The 9,235-nt window shown below is 35.1% G+C and overlaps 1 long non-coding RNA gene across 2 annotated transcripts; it reads left to right on the forward strand.

Annotated features, from left to right (window-relative positions):
* Positions 1 to 515: 515 nt before the first annotated feature.
* Positions 516 to 3,741, forward strand: LOC146523340 (uncharacterized). 2 transcript variants are annotated; one of them, XR_014873299.1, is made up of 7 exons: positions 516 to 742; positions 1,266 to 1,309; positions 1,451 to 1,480; positions 1,671 to 1,781; positions 2,635 to 2,664; positions 3,013 to 3,081; positions 3,283 to 3,741. It is a non-coding gene; the product is annotated as an uncharacterized LOC146523340 (long non-coding RNA). The 2 variants fall into 2 exon arrangements; XR_014873298.1 differs by lacking the exon at positions 1,451 to 1,480 and having other exon boundaries at positions 3,283 to 3,719.
* Positions 3,742 to 9,235: the final 5,494 nt, after the last annotated feature.

Below are 9,235 nucleotides of genomic sequence, written 5' to 3' on the forward strand. Positions count from 1 at the left end.
AAATTGGTGCGCAGTGTATGCGCTGACTTCACAGGCAAGGTACGAGAATATATCAGGCTACGTCAATAGCGGTTTGGTCTTCAAGGTTTCTACTCCACTGCCGGATTTCATACGGGTCCACATTTCCAATGCACAATATTTTTTTGCAAGTACCGTCTCTTTCCATCTGGACACAATCTGTCTCTATACCGTCCTTTTTCTTTTGAGCTAGTGTTCAGAATTGCTCCTTCCAACACAGAGAGTGTGTTTGTTTTGATTCGTGGCCTGCGCTCCCACAATGCATTGCAGCGTTACGTCAACTCCAAAGCCCATTGCGTGCAGGAGAGTATGCGCATGCGCATTGCCATGGTGAAGATAAAATGAAAAGTAATTTATAAAAAGTACATATTTAAATATTCCCACAAATGTGCAATGAACGTCCAAAAAATCTGTTTAGTAGTGGTTGCTGTTTCTTTCTTTTTTTTTCTTTCTTTTGAAAAATAACCGACGTCTCTGAGGCGCGAATTCCGACAGTGAGAGGAACGGTCGGATACAGGAGATGGGAAGAAACAAGCCGATTATGTTCGCGTTAATTAAGTGGTTGGAAGATATAAAATTCTCAACTCTGCCAACTGAACATATACGAGATTTTAATGAGGATGAATAATTAGCCGGCATGGAGGAAATGGACGTTTATTTCGTGGAGTGGCGACAAGGAGCCAAAAGGCGGGTGTCTACGAAGCCTCCATCATCAAGCTAGCAGGTGCCTTTTCTCAAATATAATATTACTTTATTCTCGCTATTTGGCGCGGAAGCGTAGAGCTGCCACCCAGACAAAAGAGAAATATAAGTATATCACGTTATAACGTGAAAAGTATATCGTGCTAACAATATACTATCATGTTTGTACAATATACTTTTCATGTTTGAACAATGTAATATCACGTACAATATACATAATTTTCACGTTCGTAAAATATTGTGCGAACGTGATAATTATGTATATTATAATAACGTGATATTATATTATACAAACATGAAAAGCATAATGTTAGAACAATAAACTTTTCACGTTATAACGTGATATAGCTCTATTTTGCTTTTGCCTGGGTGGCAGCTCCACGCTTCCATAATTTGGTAATCAAAATATGTAACTTAATTAATTATATTGTGACGTACTTTTGCCTTTTCTTATTATTCTGCCTTCTCAGAAAGGGAAAAAAATTACAAATAAAACTTTTTACACTTGTTATATAGAATATTCACATTTAATTTGACTTTTACAGAAATCCCACCTCTCCTTCTGGCTACAGAGCACTTACTTACCAAGGTGAGAAACAAAGCACAGTTAAGCTTTATTAATATTCACTAATTACAATGTTCCACATTTCCTTGCTTTTTTTAGTCATTTTTAGGCTTTTTAGAGTTTTTATGGTTGTTTAGCAGTAATGTTTCTGCCTATTTATTTCAGCCCATGAAATCAAATGCAGATCTTCCTAATGTGAGATTTACATAAATCTAAGTAATTTTGTTTGTTGTTATCATTAATGTTGTTGCTGTTGTTGTTTTTGTGCAGTTTACAATCATATAAACCTAGCAAGCATCAGTCATCACAGTAACTAACCTAAACAGATTCTTGCTTTATTCACATATATTATATGTAATTATATATACTTTTACATTGTAACTAGGGTTGCAGCCACTTGGCCCCACCCCATTTTTGTGACAGCCCTGATTGTCCTACACTGCATCTGAGCAGGGAACAGTCTCAACCTCATGCTGCCCTCTCCCATCCTCCTAAAGTAACTATTTGTTGTTGTAGTTTTTTATGCAGTGTCTGTGTCACAAATGCTAAGCATAATTATTGAAATAATAACTGTTTTCTAACAGATTTTCCCAAACACTAGCTATGTTTGTTGTCATTCAGACCAGTACTACTGTTTAGACATTGCTTAGTGGTCATACATGTTTGGCAAGCTTGTTATGATACCAAAACAGTAGGCCTGTCACAATAGTCGATATATCAACCAAACGCACAATATATGTACATGACCTCAATAATTGTTGATGATGCAATATATCTTCCATTATATTTACATAAAAAATTACAAAAATAAAATATAATAATAACAAAATAATAACATTGTTTTCTATTTGTTAAAAAATTTGCTGTTTATACAAGTTTTTAAGGTATCTAATATTTTGATACCTAATTTCCATGATCTAAATACTTTAAGAATTAGATGTTGGTTTGTCAATTGAAAGTGTGTAGATCTTGCATTATTATGGTGTTATATTATGATTATACATTCACTGGCATAAAATGGTCTTAAAATGACGATGACATAACTTGTCGCAATTGTTTATGGGGCAATATACAGACCAACAAAAGGTTGTTATCGTAACAGGCCTACAAAACAGACGGTTTTATGATTGATAAACTCAAAAAATAAATACATTTAATTTCTCTGAGATTCTCTGATATTCAGTTACAGTTCACAACACAGCTACCTGTACATGCAGTACTGTACTGTAAATTTAAATCTCTGCATTTAGCATCTGACTAGAAGAGTCACAGTTACTGCCTCGTTTTTGTTTTTTTGTTTTTCACAAATACCTGGACTATTACTAACACATTTACTGTTTTACTTTTAGCTTGTGGATACAAATACAGATGTCCTTAATGTAAGTTGTGCATTTTAATTACATCATGTTATTTTTATTATTATTTATTTATTTTGAATGCCTTTTTTGTTGGGCTTTTTTGACCATAACAAGACATTTTTGCAGGATATATATGGTGAATTTATATGCATTGATACTGTCGTAGTGCTTGACACATGCACAGAGCAGTAGATGGACCAGGAGGGAAATAATTACAATCATGATGTTGATTGCTGATGTCAGTATATATATTTTAGAGGAATGTTTTGTTTTTCACCCAAAATGAACTATATTGCTTCAGAAGAGATTTATTACCCTACTGGACTCTTATATATTGTTCTGTTTTTTGTTTGTTTTTGTTGTTTTTAGGTTCAGTGGTGCGTGTTCTTCTAATGGCCGCCTTCCCACTGGAGGTTTTGATCCACAGCAATTTAAAAGGTAAACAGCTTTGAAAGTCTAATGAAAGCTAATAGTATTCTAAAAAGCCTACTTCTCTGTCACCAGTTTCTTTACCAATATGTACCCATAAAAGTATCTCTCAATAGCATATCATTGTAGTTCAAATGTTTAGTTGTACAAATATCAGATTTTTGGAAATCTAAAACTAGTCAGATACTCAAATGTTCATGCTTTTTATAGGAGGACAGAGCAAAACGGACATCGGCGCAGAGTGAAGAACTGCCCTTGATAAGGAAAAAAAATGCCCGTGTTACGAAATCCGCTGGCTCTGATTACCTAAGCCTACAATGCCCACAATGCCTTCCGAATCATGTGACAACCCCTTGGCTTTTGTAATTGCTCTTCGCTTCACTTGAACGACATATTGTTGTTCTACTTAGCATTATGTATGTGTGTGTGTGTGTTTCTTTTAGAATGTTTAAGTATGTAATGAGAATAAAATTGTAAAATTAATATTCCGGGTTAATGGTTAAATTTATATATTTTTGGATGATTTTAAATAAGTTTAAATTGTATTTTGAAATATATTTTGAAATATATTTCAAAATATAGAAAAATGGCCAAAAAAATATATGCGTTAAAACACATTTCAAAATATATTATGAATATATTTTTAAATATATTTCAAAATATACAAAAAATGGCCAAAAAATATATGTGCTAAAATACATTTCAAAATATATAAATATATTTTGGCCAAATATATTTTAAAATATATTTTTGAATATATTTCAAAATATACAAAAAATGGCCAAAAAATATATGTGCTAAAATACATTTCAAAATATATAAATATATTTTAAAATGTATTTTAGCACATATATTTTTTGGCCATTTTTTGTATATTTTGAAATATATTTAAAAATATATTTTTTACCGTATGGGATTCACATAATGAAAACCTATACTTTGTTTCGGGCGAGTTCCCCATTCAAATGCATGTAATCGTAGGAAACGCACTGTCTTGACGAAATAAAGCGTTTTTGTACAACTTCATATAAATAGCTGTAAGTCTTGATAGAAGAAGCATACACACATATTTAAGGCGTTATCTTATACAGTTCAAGATCCCCGTGCTGGGCAAACAGGTTTTGAAGCTGTTTGAGCTAAGATTTTCAAGTTATTCACATAATGAAAACCTATACTTTGTTTCGGGCGAGTTCCCCATTCAAATGCATGTAATCGTAGGAAACGCACTGTCTTGACGAAATAAAGCGTTTTTGTACAACTTCATATAAATAGCTGTAAGTTTGATAGAAGAAGCATACACACATATTTAAGGCGTTATCTTATACAGTTCAAGATCCCCGTGCTGGGCAAACAGGTTTTGAAGCTGTTTGAGCTAAGATTTTCAAGTTATTCACATAATGAAAACCTATACTTTGTTTCGGGCGAGTTCCCCATTCAAATGCATGTAATCGTAGGAAACGCACTGTCTTGACGAAATAAAGCGTTTTTGTACAACTTCATATAAATAGCTGTAAGTTTGATAGAAGAAGCATACACACATATTTAAGGCGTTATCTTATACAGTTCAAGATCCCCGTGCTGGGCAAACAGGTTTTGAAGCTGTTTGAGCTAAGATTTTCAAGTTATTCACATAATGAAAACCTATACTTTGTTTCGGGCGAGTTCCCCATTCAAATGCATGTAATCGTAGGAAACGCACTGTCTTGACGAAATAAAGCGTTTTTGTACAACTTCATATAAATAGCTGTAAGTCTTGATAGAAGAAGCAGACACACATATTTACGGCGTTATCTTATACAATTCAAGATCCCCGTGCTGGGCAACAGGTTTTGAAGCTGTTTGAGCCAAGATTTTCAAGTTATTCACATAATGAAAACCTATACTTTGTTTCGGCGAAGTTCCCCCATTCAAATGCATGTAATCGTAGGAAACGCACTGTCTTGACGAAATAAAGCGTTTTTGTACAACTTCATAAAATAGCTGTAAGTGTTGATAGAAGAGTCAGACACACATATTTAATGGCGTTATCTTATACAATTCAAGATCCCCGTGCTGGGCAAACATGTTTTGAAGCTGTTTGAGCCAAGATTTTCAAGTTATTCACATAATGAAAACCTATACTTTGTTTCGGCAAAATTCCCCCATTCAAATGCATGTAATCGTAGGACACGCACTGTCTTGACGAAATAAAGCGTTTTTGTACAACTTCATAAAAATAGCTGTAAGTCTTGATAGAAGAGTCAGACACACATATTTACGGCGTTATCTTATACAGTTCAAGATCCCCGTGCTGGGCAAACAGGTTTTGAAGCTGTTTGAGCTAAGATTTTCAAGTTATTCACATAATGAAAACCTATACTTTGTTTCGGGCGAGTTCCCCCATTCAAATGCATGTAATCGTAGGAAACGCACTGTCTTGACGAAATAAAGCGTTTTTGTACAACTTCATATAAATAGCTGTAAGTCTTGATAGAAGAAGTCAGACACACATATTTACGGCGTTATCTTATACAGTTCAAGATCCCCGTGCTGGGCAAACAGGTTTTGAAGCTGTTTGAGCTAAGATTTTCAAGTTATTCACATAATGAAAACCTATACTTTGTTTAGGGCGAGTTCCCCCATTCAAATGCATGTAATCGTAGGAAACGCACTGTCTTGACGAAATAAAGCGTTTTTGTACAACTTCATATAAATAGCTGTAAGTCTTGATAGAAGAGTCAGACACACATATTTAAGGCGTTATCTTATACAAGTTCAAGATCCCCGTGCTGGGCAAACAGGTTTTGAAGCTGTTTGAGCTAAGATTTTCAAGTTATTCACATAATGAAAACCTATACTTTGTTTCGGCGAAGTTCCCCATTCAAATGCATGTAATCGTAGGAAACGCACTGTCTTGACGAAATAAAGCGTTTTTGTACAACTTCATATAAATAGCTGTAAGTCTTGATAGAAGAAGTCATACACACATATTTAAGGCGTTATCTTATACAGTTCAAGATCCCCGTGCTGGGCAAACAGGTTTTGAAGCTGTTTGAGCTAAGATTTTCAAGTTATTCACATAATGAAAACCTATACTTTGTTTCGGGCGAGTTCCCCATTCAAATGCATGTAATCGTAGGAAACGCACTGTCTTGACGAAATAAAGCGTTTTTGTACAACTTCATATAAATAGCTGTAAGTCTTGATAGAAGAGTCAGACACACATATTTACGGCGTTATCTTATACAGTTCAAGATCCCCGTGCTGGGCAAACAGGTTTTGAAGCTGTTTGAGCTAAGATTTTCAAGTTATTCACATAATGAAAACCTATACTTTGTTTCGGCGAATTCCCCCATTCAAATGCATGTAATCGTAGGAAACGCACTGTCTTGACGAAATAAAGCGTTTTTGTACAACTTCATATAAATAGCTGTAAGTGTTGATAGAAGAGTCAGACACACATATTTAAGGCGTTATCTTATACAATTCAAGATCCCCGTGCTGGGCAAACAGGTTTTGAAGCTGTTTGAGCCTAAGATTTTCAAGTTATTCACATAATGAAAACCTATACTTTGTTTCGGCAAAATTCCCCCATTCAAATGCATGTAATCGTAGGAAACGCACTGTCTTGACGAAATAAAGCGTTTTTGTACAACTTCATATAAATAGCTGTAAGTCTTGATAGAAGAAGTCAGACACACATATTTACGGCGTTATCTTATACAATTCAAGATCCCCGTGCTGGGCAAACAGGTTTTGAAGCTGTTTGAGCTAAGATTTTCAAGTTATTCACATAATGAAAACATATACTTTGTTTCGGGCGAATTCCCCCATTCAAATGCATGTAATCGTTGGAAACGCACTTTCTTGACGAAATAAAGCGTTTTTGTACAACTTCATATCAATAGCTGTAAGTTTGATAGAAGAAGCATACACACATATTTACGGCGTTATCTTATACAATTCAAGATCCCCGTGCTGGGCAAACAGGTTTTGAAGCTGTTTGAGCCTAAGATTTTCAAGTTATTCACATAATGAAAACCTATACTTTGTTTCGGCGAAGTTCCCCCATTCAAATGCATGTAATCGTAGGAAACGCACTGTCTTGACGAAATAAAGCGTTTTTGTACAACTTCATATAAATAGCTGTAAGTGTTGATAGAAGAGTCAGACACACATATTTACGGCGTTATCTTATACAATTCAAGATCCCCGTGCTGGGCAAACAGGTTTTGAAGCTGTTTGAGCTAAGATTTTCAAGTTATTCACATAATGAAAACCTATACTTTGTTTCGGCAGAATTCCCCCATTCAAATGCATGTAATCGTAGGAAACGCACTGTCTTGACGAAATAAAGCGTTTTTGTACAACTTCATATAAATAGCTGTAAGTGTTGATAGAAGAGTCAGACACACATATTTAAGGCGTTATCTTATACAATTCAAGATCCCCGTGCTGGGCAAACAGGTTTTGAAGCTGTTTGAGCTAAGATTTTCAAGTTATTCACATAATGAAAACCTATACTTTGTTTCGGCGCAGTTCCCCCATTCAAATGCATGTAATCGTAGGAAACGCACTGTCTTGACGAAATAAAGCGTTTTTGTACAACTTCATATAAATAGCTGTAAGTCTTGATAGAAGAAGTCAGACACACATATTTAAGGCGTTATCTTATACAGTTCAAGATCCCCGTGCTGGGCAAACAGGTTTTGAAGCTGTTTGAGCTAAGATTTTCAAGTTATTCACATAATGAAAACCTATACTTTGTTTCGGGCGAATTCCCCATTCAAATGCATGTAATCGTAGGAAACGCACTGTCTTGACGAAATAAAGCGTTTTTGTACAACTTCATATAAATAGCTGTAAGTGTTGATAGAAGAGTCAGACACACATATTTATGGCGTTATCTTATACAATTCAAGATCCCCGTGCTGGGCAAACAGGTTTTGAAGCTGTTTGAGCTAAGATTTTCAAGTTATTCACATAATGAAAACCTATACTTTGTTTCGGCCGAATTCCCCCATTCAAATGCATGTAATCGTAGGAAACGCACTGTCTTGACGAAATAAAGCGTTTTTGTACAACTTCATATAAATAGCTGTAAGTCTTGATAGAAGAAGTCAGACACACATATTTATGGCGTTATCTTATACAATTCAAGATCCCCGTGCTGGGCAAACAGGTTTTGAAGCTGTTTGAGCTAAGATTTTCAAGTTATTCACATAATGAAAACCTATACTTTGTTTCGGCGAAATTCCCCCATTCAAATGCATGTAATCGTAGGAAACGCACTGTCTTGACGAAATAAAGCGTTTTTGTACAACTTCATATAAATAGCTGTAAGTCTTGATAGAAGAAGTCAGACACACATATTTAAGGCGTTATCTTATACATGTTCAAGATCCCCGTGCTGGGCAAACAGGTTTTGAAGCTGTTTGAGCTAAGATTTTCAAGTTATTCACATAATGAAAACCTATACTTTGTTTCGGCCGAGTTCCCCATTCAAATGCATGTAATCGTAGGAAACGCACTGTCTTGACGAAATAAAGCGTTTTTGTACAACTTCATATAAATAGCTGTAAGTCTTGATAGAAGAAGTCAGACACACATATTTAAGGCGTTATCTTATACAGTTCAAGATCCCCGTGCTGGGCAAACAGGTTTTGAAGCTGTTTGAGCTAAGATTTTCAAGTTATTCACATAATGAAAACCTATACTTTGTTTCGGGCGAAGTTCCCCATTCAAATGCATGTAATCGTAGGAAACGCACTGTCTTGACGAAATAAAGCGTTTTTGTACAACTTCATATAAATAGCTGTAAGTCTTGATAGAAGAAGTCAGACACACATATTTAAGGCGTTATCTTATACAGTTCAAGATCCCCGTGCTGGGCAAACAGGTTTTGAAGCTGTTTGAGCCTAAGATTTTCAAGTTATTCACATAATGAAAACCTATACTTTGTTTCGGGCGAATTCCCCTATTCAAATGCATGTAATCGTAGGAAACGCACTGTCTTGACGAAATAAAGCGTTTTTGTACAACTTCATATAACTAGCTGTAAGTTTGATAGAAGAGTCAGACACACATATTTAGTGCGTTATCTTATACAAGTTCAAGATCCCCGTGCTGGGCAAACAGGTTTTGAAGCTGTTTGAGCTAAGATTTTCAAGTTATTCACATAATG

Source organism: Neolamprologus multifasciatus, chromosome 3 (assembly GCF_963576455.1).
Source record: "Neolamprologus multifasciatus chromosome 3, fNeoMul1.2, whole genome shotgun sequence".
Taxonomy (NCBI): domain Eukaryota; kingdom Metazoa; phylum Chordata; class Actinopteri; order Cichliformes; family Cichlidae; genus Neolamprologus; species Neolamprologus multifasciatus.